We start from the raw sequence: 27061 nt of genomic DNA, 5'->3' as shown, positions 1-27061 counted from the left end.
AGAAGAAAAATTCAATGTTCTATTGTTTTTGCTTTCCTACACTTAATTGGTCCTCTTCCAGGATGAAGATCAAACAACAACTACAATAGAGCAGAATAGAAAGATTTCAAAGCCCTTCTAGAAGATATCAAATGTACTTTAAAGTGGTGATACTCAGGAATGATATTGTGGAAAGAGTACTGATAAGAGTCAAAGGTATGCATTCCAGTCCCATTTCTGATATCACCTTATACAAGTCACTTGACTTCCCTCTTCTTCATTTTTCCCAAATGTGAAAGGAAAAGGTTGTACTCAAAAACCTTTAAGTTTTTTCTCAGCCTTAAACAGTTTATCTTATAATCTTAGTGGAAAAAAAAAAAAAACTCTCAAGATCTAACAGAAAAACCAGGGTAGAAGAAAACTCCTACCTTCATTTCAGTGCCAAGTAAGTTTAGAATATGTGGGTGGAATAATTTCTTCAAAATTCCATATTATGGGTAGGGCAGGTTGGGGAAAATCCATTCATTGAACATACAAAAATTGCCTGAGTATTTAGCCAATAAACTCTAGAATAGAACCACCAACAACTGTTATGACATCTTAGAAGTGACACACTCTCATTGGGTAGCCATTTGTGGCTAGATGGAATCTGTGTGCTTTAGAGTAATCCAATTTATCCCTCCCAGTTATATTTCTTTAAAGTAGATCTCCATCTTTCCAAGATTGCAAGTTCTTTTTATATGAATGACATAATTTTAAGAGTAAATATGTAGAACCAGATACACCTGTCCAAGTACCCAAATAGCCTCATAAACTCTCACCTTTATAATTTTTTTTTTCTTCTTTTACAAATAGGTTTTAAAAATCATCTTGAAAGCATCTTCAAGAATTAAAAGCTTTGGTAGTCATTTGTCTCTGATACTCAATGGTCTAGATTCTCATATTTTTATTTTTAGCAAATGAATTTATTTGGTAAAGTATATACTCCACTCCTCTCTCATTACTTTGTTGGGCATTCCTGGATTAGATAAGTATAGAAAATAGGATATGATTTCTATCAACTAGAGAATTTTATTAATTCATGCATAAAAGCATAACACATTTGAATTTGAATGAAATCACATAGTTCTATGCATCTTTATGTATGCTGCTTAATCCAGAAATCAAGCCCCATGACTGTTGTGAAAAGGGCAATTATCTGATGCCAAATCAAAAAGAAAGAAATTTTCTAACATTCTTTCCAGCTAAACTTTCTGTATGTCTAAAACCTCCTGTATGACTTTTTAAAAATTCTACAACAAAAATCTGCAGATCTGATAGGCATAAAATTAAGATAGACTAGATAAGACAAAAGAAGAAAGTAATTTTTATTTTGTTTTGTTTTTCCCCATACCACCCACTAAAGTCACATTGCCTTTAGATTATCTTGTGCTTAAATGGTGACTGAATCAGAAAGCATGATGTCTACTAATTATATGTTAACTTGGAATTCCTTCCATGTGAGGAAAATGAAACTGTTACTTTGTTTAAAAGCTTATTCCAAGAAATACTGACCTTGGGGAAATTTGCAAGAGAAAGAAAATAAATTTACATTGTCTTTTACATAATGGAAGAAACATCTAGTCAACCATACTGATTGTGGATAATATCATCTGGGTAAACTAGTTTCATAAGCAAAGAGCTAGTAGATTTAGGTCTAAAAGAGATATGAGAGGTCATTTAGTGATAGTATTCTAATCCCTTCATCTTCCTGTAGAGGAAAATGGGGGCCAAAGACTCCAGTTACTAAGTGACAAAATGCTTATCTCAACCAAGGTCCTCAGATAGCAAAAGAAGCATTCTTTCTACTTTACCTTCCTCCCCATTTCCTTATCTAATGCATTGTTTATTTTTCCTTAACTCTGCTTACAAGGCCACCACTCTTGTTCAGTGCCTTTATCTCTTCACAAGTAGACCATGGAAACAACCTCACAAATGGTCTCCACATTATAGCTATTCCCTCTTCTAATCCATCTTGCACATAGCTGCCAAAATAAATTTATTAAACTGTAGGGGTCTAACTTCAAGAAATCTGATTGTCTCTCTACTATGTACAGGATAAAATATAAACTTTTCTTGGCATTTATAGCTATTTACACTATGTAGCCTATCTTTCCAGACTTATTTTACATTATCCCCCAGTACTCTGTGCATGGGATAATGATTATCCTGGTCTATTTCCTGTTTCCCAAACTCTATAGTGAATTTTTTTCCTCACCTCTGCTTCTCAAAATCCCTCATTTCCTTCAAGACTTTTCAGAAAGCCTGGAATGTCTCCTGAGCCCTTTGCATATTGGTGTGCTTTTATTCCTTTGGAATTGTATCGTTTTTACTTAGCTGTGTATGTTTTATAACCCACTCTCATCTGTAAGATTGTGAACTCCTTGTTAAGTTTAAGGACTGCTTTTTATTTTATATTTGTATTTCCATCACTTAATCCTTTGTCTTATACAGCACTTTGTGAAAGATTTTGGTTTTGTTTCTGAAATGAAGTTTGGTGACTTACTTAATTTTTCTTTGACCTCAGGGGTCTTTCTGAAGCTCTATATTGGTAAAGAAACAGATTCAATTTTTTGACTCTTTCCCTACCATCATCTTCTGATCAGTGGAACTCCAAAATACTGGAGAGATCCTGGGGCAGAAATAGTGAATTAATTTAGAACTACAGGCCAGATAAAAGTTATCCTTAGAGCACATTATAAATCAGACATCTTAGAGAGATTGTCTGGCATTTTATTAATAAGCAAAAATTGGAGACATCAGCCAACTTTTCAGGATTTATTCAGCTATGGGAAGAACACAAATACTTTTCAGGAAGTAGGGGACACACAAGAATGTTGGCTTTCAGGTAAGATAAATGCTTCTAGGGAATGTGACTAAAAGAAAGATTTTATTCAGTAGAAATGTCAGCATTTACTTGTAAGTTTTTGACCATTTATCAATTGGGGAATGACTTACATTCTCATAAATTTGACAGCTTTTTATATATTTTAGAAATGAGACCTTTATCAGAAACACTGGCTGTAAAGATTTTTCCCGCAGCTTTGTACTTCCCTTTTAATCTTGTTTGTGTTCAATGTAATCAGAGTTTTGCATGTTGCTTTTCATAATATTCTCTAGTTCTTTGATCATAAATTCCTCCCTTCTCCAAAGATCTGATAGGTAAATTATTCCTTGCTTTCCTAATTTGTTTATGGTATCATCTTTTATGCCCAAATCATGTACCCATTTTTGGACTTATTTTGGTATGGGATGTGAGATGCTGGGTTTCTCACATGTTATTTTCCATTTTCCCCAGTAATTTTTGTGAAATAGTGAGTTCTTATCACAGAATTTGGAGTTTGGGGGTTTATCAAATACTAGATTATAATAGGCCTTGATTATTGTGTCATGTGTATCTAATCTGTTCCACTGATCTACCACTCTATTTCTTAGTAATAAATGGTTTTGGTGACTGCTGCTTTATATAGTTTTAGATCTGGTACTGGTAAGCCAACAATCTTTCTTTTTTTTTTTTTTTTTTAAATTAATTCCACTGATATTCTTGATCTTTTGTTCTTCCAGATGAATTTTGTAATTTTTTTTTCTAGTTCTATGGAATAGTTTTTTTGACAGTTTGATTGATATGGCACTGAACAAGTAGACTGATTTAGGCAGTATTGTCATTTTTATTATATTAACTCAGCCTATCCATGGACAATGGATAATTTTCCCAATTTGTTTAGATCTGATTTTATCTGTGTGAGAAGTGTTTTGTAATTGTATTCATATAATTCCTGGTTTTGTCTTGGCAGGTGGACACTCAATTATTTTATTTTGTTTACTGTTATTTTAATTGAAATTTCTCTTATCTTTTTCTGATGGGCTTTGTCAGTAATATATAGAAATGCTGATGATTTGTGTGGGCTTATTTTATATCCTATAATTTTGCTAAAGCTGTGAATTGTTTTGAGTAGGTTTTTGGATGATTTTCTAGTATTTTCTAAATATATATTATATCATTTGCAGAAAGGAATAGTTTTATTTCCTCATTGTCTATTCTAATTCCTTTAATTCCTTTTTCTTTTCTTATTGCTAAAGCCAACATTTTTCTAGTACAATTTTGAATCAAATGCATGGTGTTAATGGGCATCCTTGTTTCACCTCCGATCTTATTGGAAACACATACATATTTTCTCCATTACAAATAATGCTTGCTGTTGGCTTTAGATAGATATTGCTTATTATTTTAAGGAAAGTTCCCTTAATCCCTATGGTCTCTAGTGTATTTAATAGGAATTGGTGATGTATTTTGTCAAAAGTTTTTTCTGTACCTATTAAGATTTCTGTTGGTTTTGTGATTGGTATTGTTCAATTATGGCAATAGTTTTACTGACATTGAACCAGTACTGCATTCCTGGTAAAAAAATTCCACTTGGTTGGAGTATATTATCCTGATAATGAGTTGCTGTATTCACTTTGCTGTTGGAACCCTGTCTCTTTTAGAATCAGTCAGAGTCAGGATAATTAAAAGTCTTTATTCTTGGTCTTTTGTGGTAGAGGTCAGGGGATTAGATCTAGCAATCTCCACACCTCCTTATTATGCATACATATGTAGATGTGTATAAATACAAACATACATACATACAATTTATATATGTGTATATACACATATATTAGATATATAGTTGTAGTTACTGCTGTGATTATAGTTATAATCATCTCTTCCACATTATAAGAGTTAGGGGCAATGCACCACTCTCCCAATCTGGAAAAATCTGTGTAAAAATTTTGGAGGTGTGGAGATTGCTAGATCTAATGCCCTGACCTCTACCACAAAAGACCAAGAATAAAGACTTTTAATTATCCTGACTCTGACTGATTCTAAGAGAGACAGGGTTCCAACAGCAAAGTGAATACAGCAACTCATTATCAGGATAATATACTCCAACCAAGTGGAATTTTTTACCAGGAATGCAGTACTGGTTCAATGTCAGTAAAACTATTGCAATAATTGAACAATACCAATCACAAAACCAACAGAAATCTTAATAGATACAGAAAAAGCTTTTGACCCTTCCTTTTGCCAGAAATGCAGTCTGAACTTTTTATTTTATGAATTATTTATAATACTTTATTGTACTATGTGTAGGCTATATGTAATGTAGATCAATGTTAAATAAAAATATCTTAAGAAAAATAAATTTAAAAAATATGAAATAAATATGAAAATTAAAAGTGCATTGGAGGAGGAAGAGGTAAATGTGCAGAATTATAATCCTAGTGGAAGGAGTTTGTAGTTGTACAAGTGAAGTCACCCATAGATTATATAATTTCTTATGCAGATCTTCCGTATATCAAAATTCCAATGGGGAAAGTCACAATATGGAAGGGATAACTGTAGATAGTTAAATGTTATGAATAAATAATTTTATATGTTTGGATATACATATATATATATATATATATTATAAGCTTTTATACTAGTATGTACAATTATTGTTCAATACATATGTATACTTCTTTTCAAAGACATTAATTTGTCTAAATTGAGATTACTATGACATCTTGGTTTGCATAAAGATTAAAATTTAAAAAAAAAAGATTAAAAAAAATTAAAACAAAAGATAAAAAAGAGATCCCAACAGCATAGCAGGCAACAACCACTATCTTCCACTATTATGGTCAGTTTTTTTAGTCTGCACTTGACATCTATAAGTTGTGTGACCCACAAGCATGTCCTTTCTCAACTCTCAGTAATAGACTTTTTCTCTGTAAATAAAGCAATATTCTTGTGGCTTTAAGTAACTTGTTCTCTGGCACTTCCACTCATTACTTGTTCCCATTTTTGAGACATCATTATTTTTCTTTATCTTGATTCATAAATCTTGGTTTGCTTTTGACCACAGTTCAAAGTAAAACTATGACTTCCTAGATTCATGTCCTAGTCTTTTGGATAGAACCTGATATTGGATACTGATAATCTACCTCACCCTCTCTCAGTTTTGGTATTTATCTAATAATGAATACACTAGCACTCTCTTCCATGTCCTAAAGTGAAAAGTATGAGCCTAAAAGGCCACAATTCTAGAATCAATTTGCCAACTAAAGAATTGAATTATGTGCTTTGTTATGTTAATATATATACCTCACCCTCTTCTTGTGTTCCTTGACATACTTTTCCAATAATTCCATTGACTGGGTTGTTTAATAGGAGCCAAACCCTAGCCTATTTTATTTGCAAAAACACAAAATGTGTGAATAGCGGTAGGCGTGTCTAATCCTAAAATGTTTACTGAAATTACTTATAATTAGATTTCTTCCTAGAAGAAACTAAGGTCTAATCTTAGATTAAATAGAACTACTCTATGGGATCCCAGAATATTCACTAATGTTTCCTGATAGTTCTCTGGATACAATGCTCTGCCTAACTAGTCTTTCCATGCTGCTGTCTATGTCCATTATCCTGATTGAGAAATAGAAGATGTTAAATTAGATAGGGAATATTTGGGCACTTAAAAAAATTTTTTTTTTTTTTTTTACTTTTTTGGTGCAACTTTTTTAAAGCTGCTTAGATTTTTTTTTTTTTTTTTAGTTAGAATGTGACATTTATTGAATGCTTACTATATATCGATCACTGTGCTGAGTTCACTACAAAATTTAGAAAATGATAGACATTTGCAAAGCATTTTATGTTTTGTAAAGTATTTTGTACATATTATCTAATTTGTATGAGCTATTTTATATTAGGTAGGCAACTAGGTAATGGCATGGGTAGATCACTGAGTATGGAATCAGGACAACTCATCTTTGAGTTCCAATATGGCCTCAGACACTTACTAGTTGTGTCACCTTGTTTGCCTCAGTTTTTCATCTCTAAAATGAGCTGGAAAAAGAAATGGCAAATAACACTAGTATCTTTGCCAAGAAAACCTCCAAATGTGGTCACAAAACATTGAGCATAACTGATAAGATGAAACAATAAAATATAATGTCCTTTCCTCATAGAGTTTTAAGTCTGATAAAATTGCAGTCTATAAAGGGTAGCTAGTAGTGTTAAAATTGGCAATTAGGAAGATCTGAATTCAAATTTTGTCTCTAGTGTTGACAAGCTATGTGACCATATAACTTCTGTGAATCTCAATTGTTTCATTTGCAAGATGGAGGTAATAACATCACCTATCTTATAGCATTGTTATAAGCTCTAAATAACATAACAAAAGTAAAGTTTTATGTAAACCTTAAAGTCTTATATCAATGCTAGCTATTACTATTGATAGTAGTAATAATGTGGAAAAGATTTTTCTACAATAATTATTATAAATATATAATATATGCAGAAAAGAAATATAAGCAAAATGATATGGGATATCCAAAAAGCTTTTATTGGCTAAAAGCTGGGGAAGTTTTCATAGAAGAAATGGTATCTAATTTATGCTGAGCAGAGTAGGTGGTCCATAATTATATGTTGATTTGAGTAAGATCAAAATGAATTCCCCATAATAAAATGGAATATTACTAAAAATATATGGTTTGGAATGTTATGAACCAATTAGAACTGAAACATGATTACACATAATTAATTTCAGACATAATACATTCTATGTATATATATTAAACTTAATCCCTGGTACCACAGAATTCTGTTACATTTGACATTGGACTAATTCACAAGATGATTCTGGGGGGGCTCTTCACTACCAATGATAGTTGAATTTGGATAATAAAGGAAAACTATTTTTTAATTTTTAAAAACAGCAAGATTTGGAGGAGAGATCCAAAGACTGTTGTGGGACTTTCTCTGGGATGATTACAGGGTCTATAAAGCCATAAAGTTGGTCATGGAATGGTCCTTCAAGGTCATCAAATTTAACTTCTTTGTTTTAGGGATAAATAAATCTATAGAAGTTACATGAGCGACCTATGATTATTCAAGTAGTAATAGTAAAGCAAGGATTCAGATATGTTCCTCTGATTGCAAATCCAGCATTCTTTCACTAACTCATAATTATAAATAGTGAAAAATACTCTCTCTGCTAAATATTTGTCTAAACATTTTAAGTGAGATTTGTTTAGGTGTGTGCTAATAAATGATTAATTAATGTTTCTTTGAAAAAATGTATGCATGATACATTTTATTTTTGGTTTATTTATTTTCTAAATTTATTTATTTATTTATTTTTTTAATTGAAGTTTTTTAATTTCAAAATATATACATAGATAATTTTCAGTATTCACCCTTCTAATGTTCTGGTTAGCTTCCTGTAGGTCTTGTGACCAGTTTTTGTTTCAGCAGAGTAATCACCACAAAAATAGCCAGGGATAAAGTTCAAATTCTTTATTGTCTGCTTCACAGTCTGTCTCCTTGCCTGGGGCCTGGCTAGCTTTCTGGAGACCCTCTACTGGAATGGATCTTGATTGCACTGGAGGTAGCAGGAGAGCCACCATGATAGTTTGTCTTGAATTCTCCCTGACTCTGAGAGCTTGAGCTCCAGCCTTCAGTCCTCTGCCTTCTCTAAGTCTATCTCTGGCTGAGTTTGTCCCAGTTTATATGCTCTATTACAATTACATCATTACAGTATACTGGGTATAAATCAATCATTATATCACTAGGACAATCATACTGAATTAGAGAACTAATATGCTAAACTAGATAGACATTGTCTTATCAATTCCACTGACTTAATACCTTGTTTAAATCAATCATACTGAGCCTTAAGTATATTTCTCCAAGGTTCCTGCCCTTAACACACCCTTATAAAATCTTGTATTCTAAATTTTTCTCTCCCTTCCTCTTACCTCCTCCCCTAGATAGCAAATAATCCGATGGCAATTCTTCTATACATATTTCCACAAATATGCTACACAAGAAAAATCAGGTCAAAATGGAAAAAAAAAAAAAAGACAAAGAAAATAAAATGTAAGCAAACAACAAAAAGAGTGAAAATACTATGTTGTGATCTACACTTAGTTCCCACAGTCCTCTCTCTGGATGTAGATGGTTCTCTTCATAACAAGGCCATTGGAACTTCCCTGAATCATCTCATTGTTGAATAGAACCAGGAACATCAGAAATGGTCATCATTTAATCTTACTGTTGCCATGTATGATGGTCTCCTGGTTCTGTTCATTTTACTTAGTATCAGTTTATGTAAGTCTCTTTAGGCCTGTCTGAAATCATCCTGCTGATCATTTCTTATACAACTGAGTGGATGCCCATCAATTGGAGAAAGGTAGCCTTTCTCCAACTGATGGGCATCCACTCAGTTTTCAGTTTCTTACTACTACAAAAAGGGCTGCTAAAAACATTTCTGCATATGTGGGTTCCTTTCCCTCCTTTAGTGTCTCTTTGGCATACCCAGTAGAAATACTGCTGGATCAAAGGGTATGCAAAGTTTGATAGCCCTTTAGGAATAGTTCCAAATTGCTCTCCAGAATGGTTGAATCAGTTCACAACTCCACCAACAATGTATTAATGCATAACACATTTTATTTATTTATTTATTTGTTTTTGCTGAAGCAATTGAGGTTAAGTAACTTGCCCAGGGTTACATAGTTGAGAAGTGGTTAGAGACTGAGACCAGATTTGAACTCTGGTCCTCCTGATTTCAGGGCTGGTATTCTATCTACTGCACTACCTAGTTGCCCCATGACACACATTTTAAAAGGTTGACCTGTATTAATTTTTTCCTATCACTTTCTTATGTTTCAACAGTCAAGAAGATAATAAATTAAGTCCTGATTTTCAGTATTTGTTAAATTCCAAGGTGAAAATTATCACATTTAAAATTTAACAATTTACTCTTGTAAGACAGTTTGAGCACATTCTAGCAAACTCCAAGTATGTTCTACCAAGGAATTTCTAGCTTAGTTTTACAATGTGAAATGTTCTATAAGAAGATTTAATGAGTAAAATTGGTTGAATTTCTAGATTCCAATTAGAATATATTGTTCTAGAATCAGATAGATGTTGTGACACTGCCAGAAATTTTAATAGAATTTTTACTCCTAGCATTATAAACCAATTCCTATATAAATATGAATTTACTATTGCCCAGAACTTCCATGATTGCATTTCCTAAACCTTTCAACAAAAGAGAATATGTTTGAGAGGATATTTTTGTAAATATTTTGACTCTATCTCCAAGTACAAAATAATGACAATATAAAAATTACTTAGAAATTTTGAAATGGGAACAGAACAAGTTCTCTTATGAAAAAATTTGTTGATTGAGTAGATATACAGATATTCAGGAAAATGTCAACAATTTGGTAGTTATACAATTAGTTTGATAAACAAGTGTTATAAAATAAATCACTCAATATATCACTCAAGGATTTTTTGTTATATAGTCTTTTTTTTGGCATAATCTTACCATCCACAATCCAATCTTACCATCTACATTAATTCAATTTCTACTGTCCTCTAGAAATAGTCTAAGTGGATGCATTGTAGGAAAAGAGTTAACTGTACATGCTATTGAAATTAAAAGATTTATAAATAGACCTATTTCTTGGCTTAGTCCTATTTTTGGGAAAAATGTTCTTCATACTTGTGTATAACATGGTACAGAGCTGTGGAACAAATTAGGTCTCTGAAATAAGTTTATTCTTTGAGGTATTATCATAAGATAGATGTCTAAATTCTTTGCAAAGGTTATTCCTGTTTAAAGTCAATCAAATATGGCATGAAACAAAGTCACTGTAGTAACAGCCAGAGGATGCCAGTTAAAATAAATAAAGACATGTTTAAATCTTTTCTTTCACCAGCAGGAATAAAGTATTGGATTGTAAAGAAATAGGGAAATTTGAATTATCCAAGTAACAATGCATATCAAAATCTATCTGGGGAAATCTTCACTAAATGAATATTATATTAATTGTTCATAGGATTTATTGCTAGCAGAGACTTCAGAAGTCACCTACACAACTCAGTTGAAAAAAACTGACGCATAGAGAAATGAAATATTGAGCTCAAGCAACTTATAGCTAGTAATAAATAGAGATGAGAATAGAAATTAGGCTTTCTAGGTGGAGATATGCAACATGTATCCATTGCTTTTTTGTAGATATAATATTTAAAAGGCATATAGTGACTCAAGCAATATATAGCATATAGAAGGCTATATTTTAGAAATTAAGAGACAATTTAAATTCAAGTGAAGAAAAAAATCCCAAATAAACCATTGACATATTTTAGATGAATATGTGGTTGGATTATTTATCTTAATTTTAAGAATAATTGATTAAATCTCTACTCTATTTCGCAGTATACTCTGTGAAGAAGTGAGAGGGATCATTCTTCTACACCCTTCACAACTCAAGAAACTTTATTTTCATATTTAAAAAAATATGAATATAATAAACATCAATGGCCATATAAAATAAGCATTTTTGTATACATTATGCAGGAGAGGATTTTATGTATAACTCTGTGTAGATCTTGTTTTTCTTTGTTAAGTATGTAATAAATTTAACATGTAACTTTTAAGGTTATTCTTCTTATCTATAATTACTTTTGTATTTCTTTCTGTTCTCTTTAATTAAAAAAAAATAATAGCTTTTTATTTTCTAAGTATATCCAAAGATAGTTTTCAACATTTACCCTTGCAAAACCTTGTTCTCCATTTTTTTTCTCCCTCACTTACCCCCACTCCTGTTCCTAGACAGCAAGTAATCCAATATATGTTAAACATGTGCAGTTCTGCTATACATATTTACACAATTATTATGCTGCACAAGAAAAATCAGATCACAAAGGAAAAAGAAAGAGAAAGAAAATAAAAAGGAAGCAAACAACAAAAAAGATGAAAATACTATTATGATCCACATTAAATCTCCACAGTCCTCTTTTTGGATGCAGTTTGCTCTCTCCTTCACAATTCTATCAGAATTGAGCTGAATCACCTCATTGTTGAAAAGAGCCATGTCCATCAAAATTGGTCATCACATGTTCTGGTTATTACTGTGTACAATGTTTTCTTGGTTTCATTTAACATCATTTCATGCAAGTCTCTCTAGAACTTTCTGATATCAGCCTGCTGATTGTTTCTTATAGATCAATAATATTCCATAATATTCATATACCATAACTTATTTAGTCATTTTCCAACTGATAGGCATCCACTCAGTTCCCAGTTCCTAGCCACTACAAAAAGAGCTGCTACAAACATTTTTCTTTTTTATGACTTCTTTGGAATACAAACCCAGTAGAGATATGCACAGTTAGTAGCCATTTGGGCATAGTTCCAAATTGCCCTCCAGAATGGTTGAATCAGTTCTATAATGTCCGGGCTAGCTAGAATGTAGAGGGCCTCAGGATCAGTCAGAGTCAGGGTTCAGTCAAAGTTCTTGTTCTTTAGAAGAAGCTAGTCAAAGATGGATCCTGAACTCTGGAGTCAAGTCTGGAGCCTGAAGTCTTCCCTGCTGAGCATACTGTTGCAGAGAGATTCTGACTCTCTACCTCAGCTTTCCAATGCTTCCCTAAGATTACTTCACCACAACACATTCAGCAGGTGCTATTTATGAGGAGAACCATCACATCATCATATCATCTAAGTATATGTTTATAGAATCATTGTTTCATATTTCGTAGGTACTTAGCTTTAAGTACTCTGTTGTCTTAGATTCAAGTACACCTTTTCAGAGTTCCAGCCCTCTGCAATGTTTCTAGCCCTCTACAAGTCCACCAACAAGGTATTAATGTTTCAGTTTTTCCACATCCCCTCCAACATTTATCATTATCTTTTCCTGTCATCTTAGCCAATCAGAGAGGTATGTAGTGGTATGTTAAAGTTGTCTTAATTTGTTTTTCTTTGATTAATAGTGATTGAGAGCAATTTTTTTCAATTTGAGTAGAAATGGTTTTAATTTCTTCATATGAAAATTGTTTGTTCATATCCTTTGACTATCAATTGGAGAATGGCTTTTATTCTTCTGAATTTTAGTCAGTTCTCTATATATTTTTAGAAATGAGGCCTTTATCAGAACTTTTGATATAGAATGTCCCCCCAAGTTTTCTACTTCCCTTCTAATCTTGTTTGCACTGATTTTTTTTTTTTTTGTACAAAAAATTATCCATTTTGCATTTCATACTGCATTCTAGTTGTTCTTTGGGTATACATTCTTTCCTTTCACACAGATCTAAGAGGTGGACTTTTCTTTCTTTGTTTCTTTCTTTCTTTGTTTCTTTCTTTCTTTGTTTCCTTCCTTCCTTCCTTCCTTCCTCCTCCTCCTCCTCCTCCTCCTCCTCCTCCTCCTCCTCCTCCTCCTCCTCCTCCTCCTCCTCCTCCTCCTCCTCCTCCTCCTCCTCCTCCTCCTCCTCCTTCTTCTTCTTCTTCTTCTTCTTCTTCTTCTTCTTCTTCTTCTTCTTCTTCTTCTTCTTCTTCTTCTTCTTCTTCTTCTTCTTCTTCTCTTTTTTCTTTACTATCTTTTTCTATCCTATTATCATAGCTTCATAGGTCATCTTTAGTTCATGTGACCCCTGTTCCCTATTCCGATACAAAATCATAAGCCTAGTTTTAGTCTGCACTGGATTCAGGACCTTTCTCTAGACTTAGAACAATACTACTGTCATTTTGTTCCTATCCTAGTTCTCTGCTTGGAACCATAATTTCAATTGTATCGTAAGTTGTATCTGGACCCTACTCGCTGACCTCATTTACAAGTTTAGACCCTAACTTCAGTACATAGGAATTTCATGTTGCTATTTTTTGCCCATTTCATAGCCATAGGCCCAAGGTCAACCTAACATATGTGGAAGACTGTGTGTTTTTTTAGCTGGACTTCTGTGTCTGAAGGTCCCCCTTGGCTCTAGAAGACTACAGGTATTGACCTAGATGAGAAAATTTGGTTTTCTCCCTGTATTTCCTGATCACTCGTTAGGTCTGGTTCTCATTATTTGTTGGGTAAAGGGGAAGAAGACAGAGAGGTAGTAACTGTTAAACACAAGCTGGATTGCACTATTTCTTTTTAATCTATTATCTTTACCTTTGACTTGTGAATATGGATCTTTAGCAACCTGGGGATTCTACATTATATTGGAGATACTGAGAACATTAGATTCAAGTTGATGGCTAATTGTACTATTCCCAGAGGACTACATTTAATAAGGACCTAGCTCTATATCTTGCCATTGGACCCAGATGTCTCTGGAGGAAAAAGTAAGACTTTACAAAGACCTTCTTCACTTAAACTCATTTTACTTGCATGTTATGGCATTAACTTCCTGATCTAAAGTATAGAGAACCAGATTGGAGTAAGAAAGATTTGGGTTCAAGTTTTATCTGTGATACAAATTGTTTGACCATAGATTTGTTTTTTAGCCTCCTATTGTCTCCTAAGAGCTTTTCTAAGTTTGTAATTTACAAAAGAGTCAATGATCAGCTGAAAGGCCATCTTCCCCTTACCCAATTACATATTTCCTGGCATCTCCCAAGACCCATTCTGTTTCACTTATAATAAGGGTACCTTGTATTTACTCTATTTATCTTACATATTTTTATTTATATTTGTAATCTTCCCCATAGAATATGAAAGCAAAAAGAAAAAAAGTTCTCAAAGAGTTTATGTTTACATCCCTAAAATTTAATACAGTGACAAGCACATAGTAAAGTGTCAATGAATTTGTTTGGATTGATTAATATTCATCAATTTTAGAAGTACCCACATTGAGTATTCCCTCCAGGTCTTAACAAATAAAACAACAACAACAAAATGCTTATTTAGTTAAGTCTATATATTTGAAGTCTCTCTTACAACCCCTAGTTGTAGATCTATACATATTCCCCAAACCTAGGGCTCATTTTAAATATTTCTCTATTGGGTGAGTAAAATCTGCATTATCTCATTCTATGAATATGTTTTTTTTCCTTTTTTATGTTTTAGCTAGCATATATTTTGAACTTCCTAAATGTGTTTAAGTAGGTCCAACTTTCATTGAAATTTAGAGTTTCTAATTTGTAGTTTTTTTCATGATTTTTATTTTTTGAGACAAGTTATCTAGTAGTTGATTTTCTGTTTTCCACAAGTGCTAGAACTCTTCTTGGCCCTGGACCTGTGACCAGGTCTCATTCTCTCTTGTGAGCAATCATAAGAATTCTTTTTCACCTTCAAATGGTTTCCCACCTCTGTATTCCCTGGCACTTGCAAGTTGTGACTCAGGCTCCTGCTCTCTTGTGATTACAATTGCTATAATTGTATGCTATGCTCTTTTCTGCTTTGAAACTGAGATTTAGGGGAAGAGGAACAGAGGATAGAACACCAGCCCTGAAGTCAAGAGGACCTGAGTTCAAATCCGATCTCACACACTTAATACTTCCTAGCTGAGTGACCCTGGGTAAGTCACTTAACCCCAATTGCTTCAGGAAAACAAAAACAAAAACTGAGACCTGAGCCCCAGATCCTTTTTGAATGACCAGGAGCACTCCTCTCTGCCCTGGATTTTGAGAAGGGTTCCTGCTTCCCTATGACTAGGTGCTCCTCATTGCCCTGGAATTGTTTGTGGGCAATATCAAAGGGTTTTGCCCTCACTGCCAGGAATGAACCCCTGTAATCTCTTTCTTACCAATTGTCTGATCACCTTATCATCTATGTGCTGAGAGCTCCTCAAATTGCTGTTCCATGTGCCTCCAATGTTTACTTCTGGCATTGGTAGGGCTTAGATTGCACTGGGCAATGATCATTGATCTCTAATCTGGTATGATAGATCTTTCATGCTAACTTCCTAAATTGCCTTGTTTTCCAACTTTTTCATTTTACAAAAGAAGATACTGCAGTTATATAGTATTAGATAATAAAAACAATATTGGAATATGTTCCTTCTGGAAGTAAAGCCAGAATTCTTTCCATAAAAGGTCAGAAATAATTTCTTTTCTTTTAGAGTTTATCTGAATTTATTGCTTTGAAATGAATATTAAATCACTCTTTTTAGCTAGCATTCAAATTTTAATTCCTTTGTCACAGAAATATTTCTTTTTTATTAAGGCTTTTTATTTTCAAAAAATGTATGAATAATTTTTCATCATTGACCCTTGCATAGCCTCATGTTACAAATTTTCTTGTCCTTCCCTCTACCCCTCCCTTAGATAGCAAGCAATCCAATATATGTTATACATGTTAAAGTATATGTTAAATCCAATATATTTAAACATATTTATACAATTATCTTGTTGCACAAGAAAAATCAGATCAAAAAGGAAAGAAAATGAATAAAAAAATACAAGCAAACAAAAACAAAAAAGTGAGAATGTTATATTGAGAAAGAATGATTTCTTTATCTGGACTATGCAAGCACAGAAATTAGTTTTCATTCATTAATTCAGCTCCCCATTCCCCATCTGCTGAAATATAAATTCCTCAGACTGGCATTAATGACCTGCTTCTGCACTATCAATCTTATCAGAGAAGCCTTATTTCACATTCATTTCTGTCATACTATATATTATAGCTAATGTATATGACTACTCTTTTTTCTATGATCTTGGCTAGTCTACAACAACATCCTTTCATTTATAAAGACCTTTCTCTTAGGAGAATTCTGAGATGATACTGGAATAGGTTAGAAAATTCCAAGCTCTCCAAATTTCCCCCAGAAATAAAGTAAAATAGCACCTCAGGGTAAATGTAAAGAAATAAAATTACCAGAATGGTGATTTTCCTGGGACAACCAGAGAAGAAAAGAAAATCTGAAGAAAGTGCAAACATGTCAAGACTAGCTCCACTGAAAGAGCAAGCAGGAAGCTCTGAGGCTAGCTGGGTTGGGAGGTAGCCTGAGGCACAGCCACAGGAATTTTCACCTCCCAGATGGTATAGGGAGTCTGGTATCAGAGCAGGGCAATTTTGAGGCAACCTCTGTTGATAAGAGCCCACTCATCTGTGCTGCAGAGAAGTGGCCTTGGGCTAGAAGAAACTAGCCCATGCCCAATGAGTGCAGAAGCAATGAGGATGGGCATACTGCTGACTGTGAGCACTTACAGGAAAATGAAATTCTGGGTTTCTATTCCAGCCAGAAGGAAGAAATGGAAGACCTGAGGTGAGCAGCACCATCCCCCATACTGTAAGACTGGAGGTGATAACAGTAATAGCAGTAACAAGGTGCTATTGAAAAAAAAATAATAAACAGGCAAAAGAGAAAGAACCCAGCCGTAAAAAGCTACTATGGAGATAAAGAAAACTGAGGTTCATCTTCATAGGAGTATACTGATAGAAAAATATATATCTGCACTTAATTGTAGCCTCCTTGGTAGGGGATAGAGGGAAGAATAAAGTAAAATTTGCATAGAAGAAAAAAAAAAGAAAATCTGTCCAAGTTTGAATATATTGTGCAATATTTATTATATAGGCTTTCTTGAAATGGAAATCTACTGCTTTATATTTTGAACTTTCTGATGTTCTGCTATGCACATGGCAATATTTTTTCCTTTTTTCTATTCAAGATTTTAATAATAGATACATTTTAAAAGACTTCATGACTACCATGTTCTTTCTCCACATCTCTGCCAGCAGAAATCTGTTCCTTCCTCTGAAGTCTAATTCACTGTTTTTTTCTCTATGAAATAATTCCCAGTCTTATTAGCTAAAGATTATCTCTTCCTTGATGAATCTTTCATCTCTTATTACTTAACTTTTCTATTACTTATTCTAAACATAATTTCTTTTCATTAATTTTACATATGCCTTTGCTCCACCCTAGGCTACAGCTCCTTGAGGCAGATTTTTTTTCCACTCTACCCCCTGTCATGACAAGCAAAGAGTTTTGTACTTTTTTGACAACTAAGATAGCTGAATAATAAAATAAAGGAAGACCTTTAACTTGTTGAATGACTGATTCAAATATTTCAATATTTGAGCTGTGTCTTCAAAACTTAAATCGATGAATCCTCTAATAGGCTTTTGGCTCAGGAAATGATCTTCTGCATGAATGGCAATTTCAAATACATAATTTTATCTTTTTTTTTTTTTTTGCTTGATTACAAAATCCCCTCTGGGTACAGTACTTTCAAATTTTAAAAACTTAAATCTATAAAGCACAGGAAATCAAATCACTCTACAACAACATTAAACAGTGCAATTAAAATAACTGTTACTATTTTTGAAAAGGTAAAATGCAATCCAAGAGAGGTAAACATAAAGAGGACAAAAAATAAATGAAGATAGAAGTGATTGACCTCAAGTTAAACAAAGTAAATGAGTCTTGATTCTTTCTGTGCTACCTGCCAAAGAAACACAACTGGGAATGGAAAGCAAAAGACAGTGTTCCAAGCATGGAATATTCTCTAATCTTCAGGGAGAAAGCCTAAAGTTTTATATGAGGATTTCTGCATTGGGCGAATAGAATGATTGCTAGAACTCTGTCTTCCCAGAAATCAGCCGGAGTCAGGATCACTAAACGTCTTTATTCTTTTTTTTTTTTTTTTTTTTTTTTTTTTTTTTAATTTTTTATTTTATTTTATAATTATAACATTTTTTGACAGTACATATGCATGGGTAATTTTTTACAACATTATCCCTTGCACTTACTTCTATTCAGATTTTTTTCCCTTCCTCCCCCAACCCCCTCCCCCAGATGGCAAGCAGTCTTATATATGTTAAATATATTACAGTATAATTTAGATACAATATATGTGTGTAGAACCGAATTTTTTGTTGCACAGGAAGAATTGGATTCAGAAGGTAAAAATAACAGTTTACATTCATTTCCCAGTGTTCCTTTTCTGGATGTAGCTGGTTCTGTCCATCATTAATCAATTGGAATTGGATTAGTTCTTCTCTATGTTGAAGAAATCCACTTCCATCAGCATACATCCTCGTACAGTATCATTGTTGAAGTGTATAATGATCTTCTGGTTCTGCTCGTTTCACTCAGCATCAGTTGATGTAAGTCTCTCCAAGCCTCTCTGTATTTCTCCTGTTGGTCATTTCTTATAGAACAATAATATTCCATAACATTCATATACCATAGTTTACCCAACCATTCTCCAATTGATGGACATCCATTCATCTTCCAGCTTCTAGCCACTATGAAAAGGGCTGCCACAAACATTTTGGCATATACAGGACCCTTTCCCTTCTCTAGTAGTTCCTTGGGGTATAAGCCCAGTAGTAGTATGGCTGGGTCAAAGGGTATGCACATTTTGATAACTTTTTGGGCATAATTCCAGATTGCTCTCCAGAATGGTTGGATTCTTTCACAACTCCACCAACAATGCATCAGTGTCCCAGTTTTCCCACAGCCCCTCCAACATTCATCGTTATTTGTTCCTGTCATCTTAGCCAATCTGACAGGTGTGTAATGATACCTCAGAGTTGTCTTAATTTGCATTTTTCTGATCAATAGTGATTTGGAACACTCTTTCATATGAGTGGAAATAGTTTTAATTTCATCATCTGAAAATTGTCTGTTCATATCCTTTGACCATTTATCAATTGGAGAATGGCTTGATTTCTTATAAATTAAAGTCAATTCTCTGTATATTTTGGAGATGAGGCCTTTATCAGAACCTTTAACTGTAAAAATTTTTTCCCAATTTGTTACTTCCCTTCTAATCTTGCTTGCATTAGTTTTGTTTGTGCAGAAACTTTTTAATTTGGTGTAATCAAAATGTTCTATTTTGTGATCAATAATGGTCTCTAGTTCTCCCTTGGACACAAACTCCTTCCTCCTCCACAAGTCTGAGAGGTAAACCATCCCATGTTCCTCCAATTTATTTATGATTTCGTTCTTTATGCCTAAATCTTGGACCCATTTTGATCTAATCTTAGTATGTGGTGTTAAATGTGGGTCCATGCCTAGTTTCTGCCATACTAATTTCCAGTTTTCCCAGCAGTTTTTGTCAAATAATGAATTCTTATCCCAAAATTTGGGACCTTTGGGTTTGTCAAAGATTAGATTGCTATTTTTATTCACTATCTTGTCTTGTGAACCTTACCTATGCCACTGATCAACTAGTCTATTTCTTAGCCAATACCAAATGGTTTTGGTGACTGTTGCTTTATAATATAGCTTTAAATCAGGTACACTTAGACCACCTTCCTCTGACTTTTTTTTCATTAGTTCCCTTGCAATTCTCGACCTTTTATTCTTCCATATGAATTTTGTTGTTATTTTTTCTAGGTCATTAAAATAGTTTCTTGGGAGTCTGATTGGTATAGCACTAAATAAATAGATTAGTTTGGGGAGTATTGTCATCTTTATTATATTCACTCGGCCTATCCAAGAACATTGAATGTCTTTCCAATTATTTAAATCTGACTTTATTTTTGTGGCAAGTGTTTTGTAATTTTGCTCATATAATTCCTGACTCTCCTTTGGTAGATATATTCCCAAATATTTGATACTATCGACCGTTATTTTGAATGGAATTTCTCTTTGTATCTCTTGCTGTTGGATTGTGTTGGTAATGTATAAAAATCCTGAGGATTTATGTGGATTTATTTTGTATCCTGCGACTTTGCTAAAATTCTGAATTATTTCTAATAGCTTTTTAGCAGAGTCTTTGGGGTTCTCTAAGTATACCATCATGTCATCTGCGAAAAGTGACAATTTGATTTCTTCATTTCCTACTCTAATTCCTTGGATCTCTTTCTCGGCTCTTATTGCCAAGGCTAGAGTTTCTAGTACTATATTGAATAGTAATGGTGATAGTGGGCAACCTTGTTTCACTCCTGATAAACGTCTTTATTCTTGATCTTTTACAGTCAAGGTCAGGGGATTAGATCTATCAATCTCCACACACACCTTCCTCCCTCAAACGCCAAGAGAGAGAGACAGAATAGCTGGGGAGGGTCAACCTTCAGACTAGTTAATAGAGAACTGTCCAATTGCCAATTAGTCTCATGAGCTCCATTATCCAAGTGCATTTGCTAAGTTCTAGCCCTTTACAAATGATAATCACACTGCTTGTACTTTGACATCATAGTACCACAGATATAGAGATGGCAGGGATATCAAGCACAATCTAATCTACTCTCCTCCTTTCAGAGATGGGGAACTGAACCCAGAAGGCTTGTAATGTATCCAAAAATCACAAAGGTAAGCATTACAGAGTCAAAATTTGAACTCCAGTTTTCTGCCTTGAAATCTAATGCTCTTCCCATTGTCCCATGCTGCCTCTCCAAGGAGAGCTGGAGTAATTTTGAGTAATAAATAAAATTTAGTCTAGTTTCAAATATCTGTTATAGTTGTAATATTTCATATTCATTCTTGACCCTTGTATTGAATACTTTTTTTTAATAAATTGAGGCAAATAATTGAAATTGAATGGATTGTAAGAAGATGGATTATTGTTATATATGAAGAAGCAGTATATCATAGTATCTCCTTCTTCTTCAGACTGGACTACAGACTTCTCTATCATGTCTTAGTTCCTCATATTAAAGCCTCAATCCAGGCTTGGAATTCACATATTGCTATGCAAGTTTGCTCAGTTCCTTAATTCTCCCTATTAGGTGGCTCTTCTCATTCCTCTCCATTCTTTTTCCACCATGCCCTTGTTAAGGATATATTTTTGTCTTTGTCCTATTTTCACCTTTCTTTTGTGTGCTGTCAAATTGATTGAGAATATAAATTCCTGTCTTCTTTCTTTGCTTGTATCTATATGCCCAGTGTTTGGTGCACAGCAAGCACTTATTATATGATGTTAGCTGATTGATTGACATTGAATAGAGAACTTGATTTGGACTAAAATGATTTGGGTTCAGATTTTGCTTCTGCTAATTACAGTATGAATTTGGTAAGTCATTTCGTTTTTTTTTTTTTTTTTAAATCAAACTTTTAGTGCCTTAATCAAATACAATTAAGTTAAAATACAGCTAGATATTTTTTAGGTGCTGTTGGCTTGGAACTTTTCCCCTTGGTTTGTCTGCAAGTGCAATGTTTGTTGAGCATCAGTTTTGTATAAGTTTGCATTATAATGTACCTAGAAAATTCAAAGTATAATAGCAGATTTTCTTTTTTTATACAAAAATAAATTTACATCTTTTTATTTTTTAAACATGCTAGAAATATATGTTAAATCCAATATCTGTATACATATTTATACAATTATCACCCTGCACAAGAAAAAAAAGAGAAGCAAAATAAAATGCAAGCAAACAACAACAAAAAGAGTGAAAATGCTATGTAGGAACACACTCAGTTCACACAGTTCTTTCTCTGAGTGTAGATGGTTCTCTTCATCACTGAACAATTGGAACTGATTTGAATCATTTCATTGTTGAAGAGAGCCATATCCATCAGAATTAATCATTGTATAATCTTCTTGCCATGTATAATGAACTCCTAGTTCTGCTCATTTCACTTAGTATCAGTTCATATAAGTCTTTCCAGGCTTCTATAAAATCATCCTGTTGGTCATTTCTTACAGAACAAAAATATGCCATAACATTCATATACCACAATTTATTCAGCCATTCTCTAATTTATGGGCATCCATTTAGTTTCCAGTTTCTTGCCACTACAAAAAGGGCTGCCACAAAGATTTTTGCACATGTGGGTCTCTTTTCTTCCTTTAAGATCTCTTTGGCATATAAGCCCAGTAGAAACACTGCTGGATCAAAGAGTATGCACAGTTTGATAACTTTTTGGGCATAGTTCCAAATTGCTCTCCAGAATGGTTGGATCTGTTCACAGTTCCACCAGCAATGTATCAGTGTCCTACTTTTTCCACATCCCATCAAACATTTGTCATTATCTTTTCCTGTCATACTGGCCAATCTGAAAGGTATATAATGATATCTCAGAGATGTTTTAATTTGCATTTCTCTGGTAAATAGTGATTGAGAGAACCTTTTCATATGACTAGAAATAATTTCAATTTCTTTATCTGAAAATTGTTTATTCATATCCTTTGACCATTTATCAATTGAAGAATGGCTTGAATTCTTATAAATTTGAGACAATTCTCTCTATATTTTAAAAACAAGACCTTTATCAGAACCTTTGAATATAAAAATGTTTCCCAATTTATTATTTCCCTTCCAACAGTAGATTTTCAGTTGGGTTAGCCATTTTGAACCAAGAAATTAACAAAATTTCTAATACATTTATGCAGTATCTCTGATTTTTCCACAAGTCTTTCCTAAACACTTGTATATCTTGAAAAAAAAATCAAATTATATAACTGCAGGTTATTCAGAAGAACTGATGGAATTTTGACATAACAATAATCATTTCAATGGGGAAGAAAATTGTGATAACCACATCAATAGTATAAGGTATTTATTCTTATATTTTTTGCAAGTTTTTAATACCCATTGTGACATGTGAACTAATTTATATTGTTATTATATAAGAAATGAGCTCTTTAGTTTTAGTATTATCATTGTTTACTACTGTGCAAAGTATCAATTCCTGTGAATTAGGACATAATAATAGGTTGTATTGAGGAAAAGCAAGTCTTTTGATTATACAGCTATCATGGGTCACTGTACTTATTAAAGATACTGTTTTAGTTAGAAAAAGGATAGTTTTAATCACCACATTTTAATTCTAGAATGTGGTTTGTTGGGAGTTGGAAAATAGTATTATAACTATGTGATGCTGCTACAATGTAATAATGGTATTACTTCAAAAGCACTAGTGGTTTTTAGCATAATTTATTGCATACCTGTAAATCTATTTAGTACTATTGAACATTGTGTAATTGTACAACTATAGTGGACATCTTAATGTATTTCAGAATTGGCACTTCAGATTTTAAGTTTAAATTATCAGGCTTTTTTTCTCTACATATAACCTTCTTTTCCTTGGTTATAATTTTCTTGTCTTCTCTTCTGGAAGTAATGATGCAATTAAGTAATATACTGGAGTGTAATGGTACAATTAAGTAATATACTGGAGTAAGAGATATGTCTGAACATTCAGACTGATGACAAATAAAATATAGTTTAATTTGTTTTAAAATGATCAAGTTTTGATCTCACATGTTTTTTACATATGAGCAAGACAATTAACTTCAAATTGGACCAACTGGAATATAACCAAATTAGTTCAATAGATTTATTCTGCTTTTGTATATTTTATAAAAATGGTCACAAAATATTTCTGGTTTGTGTAGTCTGTGTTAATGTCATCGTAGGTCAGTACATTAAACTATTAATTTAAAATGCAGCTAATTTTTATTTGATTTTTAGATTATCAAACTCTTCCACATTATTTTATATTCTCTCCTCACCTACTCACCCTTATTTTGGCTGTGTCATTCATAATGAACTCCTTCACCCAGGTTCAAACAGAAAATATTTCCTCCAACTATCATGCTATACAGTTATGACATTACCTTGCAGTATTTGTAGCACTGAGTTTCTTTTCTCTTGTATTTGTTTTATATAGAAAATAATGTTTACTTGCTGTTTGGAATAATTCAATTAAGTAGATTCTATATATTAATAAATATAAATATGGCATTTAAATAGAAACTTAAATGTACCAATGAGTATTTAATTGAGCTTAATTAACCAATATCATTACCTTCCTCTATTATCCTGAATAGAAAAATAATTTCTAACATGTGCAAGCAAAATCAAGATTCAGAAATGTTTGTTGTCAGAAGTTTTGTTTAGGTTGAGTTTTTATTCAAATTTAAGAATGTGATTTCTCATGAAATTTCTGTGCTATTTCATTACTCCTGAATTTTCATTATTCAAAACTTTCATGGCTTTTGATTAAGTGCCTTGGTATTTGTGGTTTGAGATAGGAACTTAATTTCCTAGGATTTTCAGTTAAATATTAATGGGATATGCCATTTATATATATATATATATATATATATATATTTAGTATTACTATGAGGTAACTTTCTCATTAACTAAAATAAATATTGATATAATGAGTTTTGTGTCAGGAATAGGTTCTGTGGTTTATAGCTCTTGAAAACACATAATCATTTTTAAGTGCTACTTTAATGTGATACAATTATTCTAATAACAAAATATGCTTTAGTTATTTGATTATTTGATAGGTAAAATTTTCTTTAAAAAATGTCTTAGTGTTAAAGCACAGTAGAAACTAATTATACTTTAGAGAGGAATCAATACTTTATAGAGTATGATATCACTACCTATATATAGTTAAAGTTAAGTCATCTTCAATACTATTGTTTTCCTTGTCCAAAGTTTATGTGAGAGTTTTGAATATTCTCAGGAGTATAATTTAGAAGAGGATTCTTTTTTTTTTTAATTGGTTCAAAAAGGGATTTTAAATTAGACTAAATAATTTTAATTTAGTTGATTCTTAATGTATGTAATTTAATCTAGGTTGGCTAAAATCAAATAAAATATTTTAAAGAAAACTGATATCTAAATAAAATATTAAAGATTTAAAAAAATAAAGTGAAAAATGGGACAGGACAAAGAGAGAAAAGAATGACAAATTATGTATCAAAATGTAGATTATTAAAAATAAGTAAATCAGAATCAACAAAAATAGAGAAAAAGGTACCTAGAGTAATTTCTCATCTTCATATAGTCAAAGACTACAAATTGATGTCAAGGACTAGGGTATTTTCTATTCTTTTATTAATTAGCACTATATAGGAGTCATGACAAATATCTAAACAATGTTGAAGGCAATTATACAATACAGTGTCCTATAAAAGTGACAAGGGGACCATTTACAGGAGTGATTTTTTTTTTATATATTTCTAATACCCCAAAAAAGAATCCCAAATGAAATCTGTCAAATAGCTTTAGGCATACATTTGCATAAGCATTTTTTCATTTGAAGTAGTTATACTAGTAACAGTTTCTGATGACTATATAAAATTTCAGAAAGCATCTTATTTATGTGTAATAAATTGATTTTGTTCTTTTTCTAGACCCAGATCTTAATACAGAGTCCTTTGCTGATAGATTATGGAGCCAATTCGTCTTGGAAAGCATAGAGATTGTTATATTCCTTTATGGTCTGTATGATCCCAGATCTTCTTATATCTTGAAGATTTCCAATTCCCTTCTGGGTTTTCTGTGACAGATACGTAGAGTAGGAAGCAAGCCACTACAAGACAAGATTGCTCAAATCCTGCATAACAATAAATTAAAGTTTTCTGGTTATTTTAAAGATAATCTACAAGCTCCTTTAGTATTCTCTAATATTGGATCTACATCAGAGATATCTCCATCTGGTATGGGATGACAACAAAAGATGATTCCATGCTACTGATAGAAGTCTAAAAGATTTGGTATTCAGTATTTTGATAGCTCTCTTCTGTTACGGAACACAAATATATCTTATATACTATATATAGTTCTTTACTTTTTCCAAGTTCTTTTTGGAGATTTCATCTAACATTTTTAAATTTACATCCTAGAAAAGAACATAAATTTAGAAACTGAGAACAATTTACAATGAATAAAGGTAGCTATGATACCTAAAATGGAGTCTTAATTTTCAATTGGTCTGTCATCTGATTAGTCAGACTCATTTGTCTTCACGTTTTGGACACCTTCATCATCTTCATAGCAAGGATACTAAAGCCCTGGGCAAATCATGTCAGTACTCAGGGCTTTATTTCTTTATCTAGAAAATCTTCTCTAAGTTCCTTCTAGCTTTAAATTTATGTCTATTATCTTATGTAGGACCATCTCATGTTTTATTATTCATGTATTTGTACAAAAACATTTAGGAGTGTATAAAGTTTGTTGTTGTCATTCCTGTTCAGAGATGACTAAAAGAGTACCACAACTTTGGATTCAAGATACAGTGTATTGGAATGTGGCTGGTCAGACTACTATGAGCTCAGAAAACTCTTCCACAGATCAGGCACAAATATACAATATTTGGAGTGGAGAGTAAAACTGTATGTCTCACATTTCCTTTGAGCTACTTCAGTTCTGCTTTGCTCATAGAACGTAACACCTTCTTTGATGCAGGCTTTCCATTCTGGGCAATTCCATGCCAGAGTCTCTCATGTCTCACAATCTATTCCAAAGTTCTTCATCTTACACTATCTATGTGGACATTCCTGGAAAGTGTGCTGCCACAATAAGTGAATTTATTCACAGAATTCAAAATGTCTTCATTTATTTTGTAATTGATGTTTCCAGGTATGTATAGTATGGTGCCACC

The 27061-nt window shown here is 32.8% G+C and overlaps 1 long non-coding RNA gene and 1 pseudogene across 1 annotated transcript in view; one reads left to right on the top strand and one right to left on the bottom strand.

The window, feature by feature from the left end:
• Positions 1-27061, top strand: part of LOC141563580 (uncharacterized) — a 247753-nt gene that overhangs the window by 148657 nt on the left and 72035 nt on the right. The gene's annotated exons all lie outside the window — the stretch shown is intronic.
• The window catches only part of LOC141559730 (cyclin-dependent kinase inhibitor 3-like), a 30771-nt pseudogene continuing 29486 nt past the window's right edge, over positions 25777-27061 (bottom strand).

The sequence above is a fragment of the Sminthopsis crassicaudata genome, chromosome 3 (assembly GCF_048593235.1).
Source record: "Sminthopsis crassicaudata isolate SCR6 chromosome 3, ASM4859323v1, whole genome shotgun sequence".
Classification (NCBI taxonomy): Eukaryota; Metazoa; Chordata; class Mammalia; order Dasyuromorphia; family Dasyuridae; genus Sminthopsis; species Sminthopsis crassicaudata.
The sequence above is the reverse complement of the archived record's forward strand: the minus strand, read 5'-3'. Positions and strand labels throughout refer to the sequence as shown.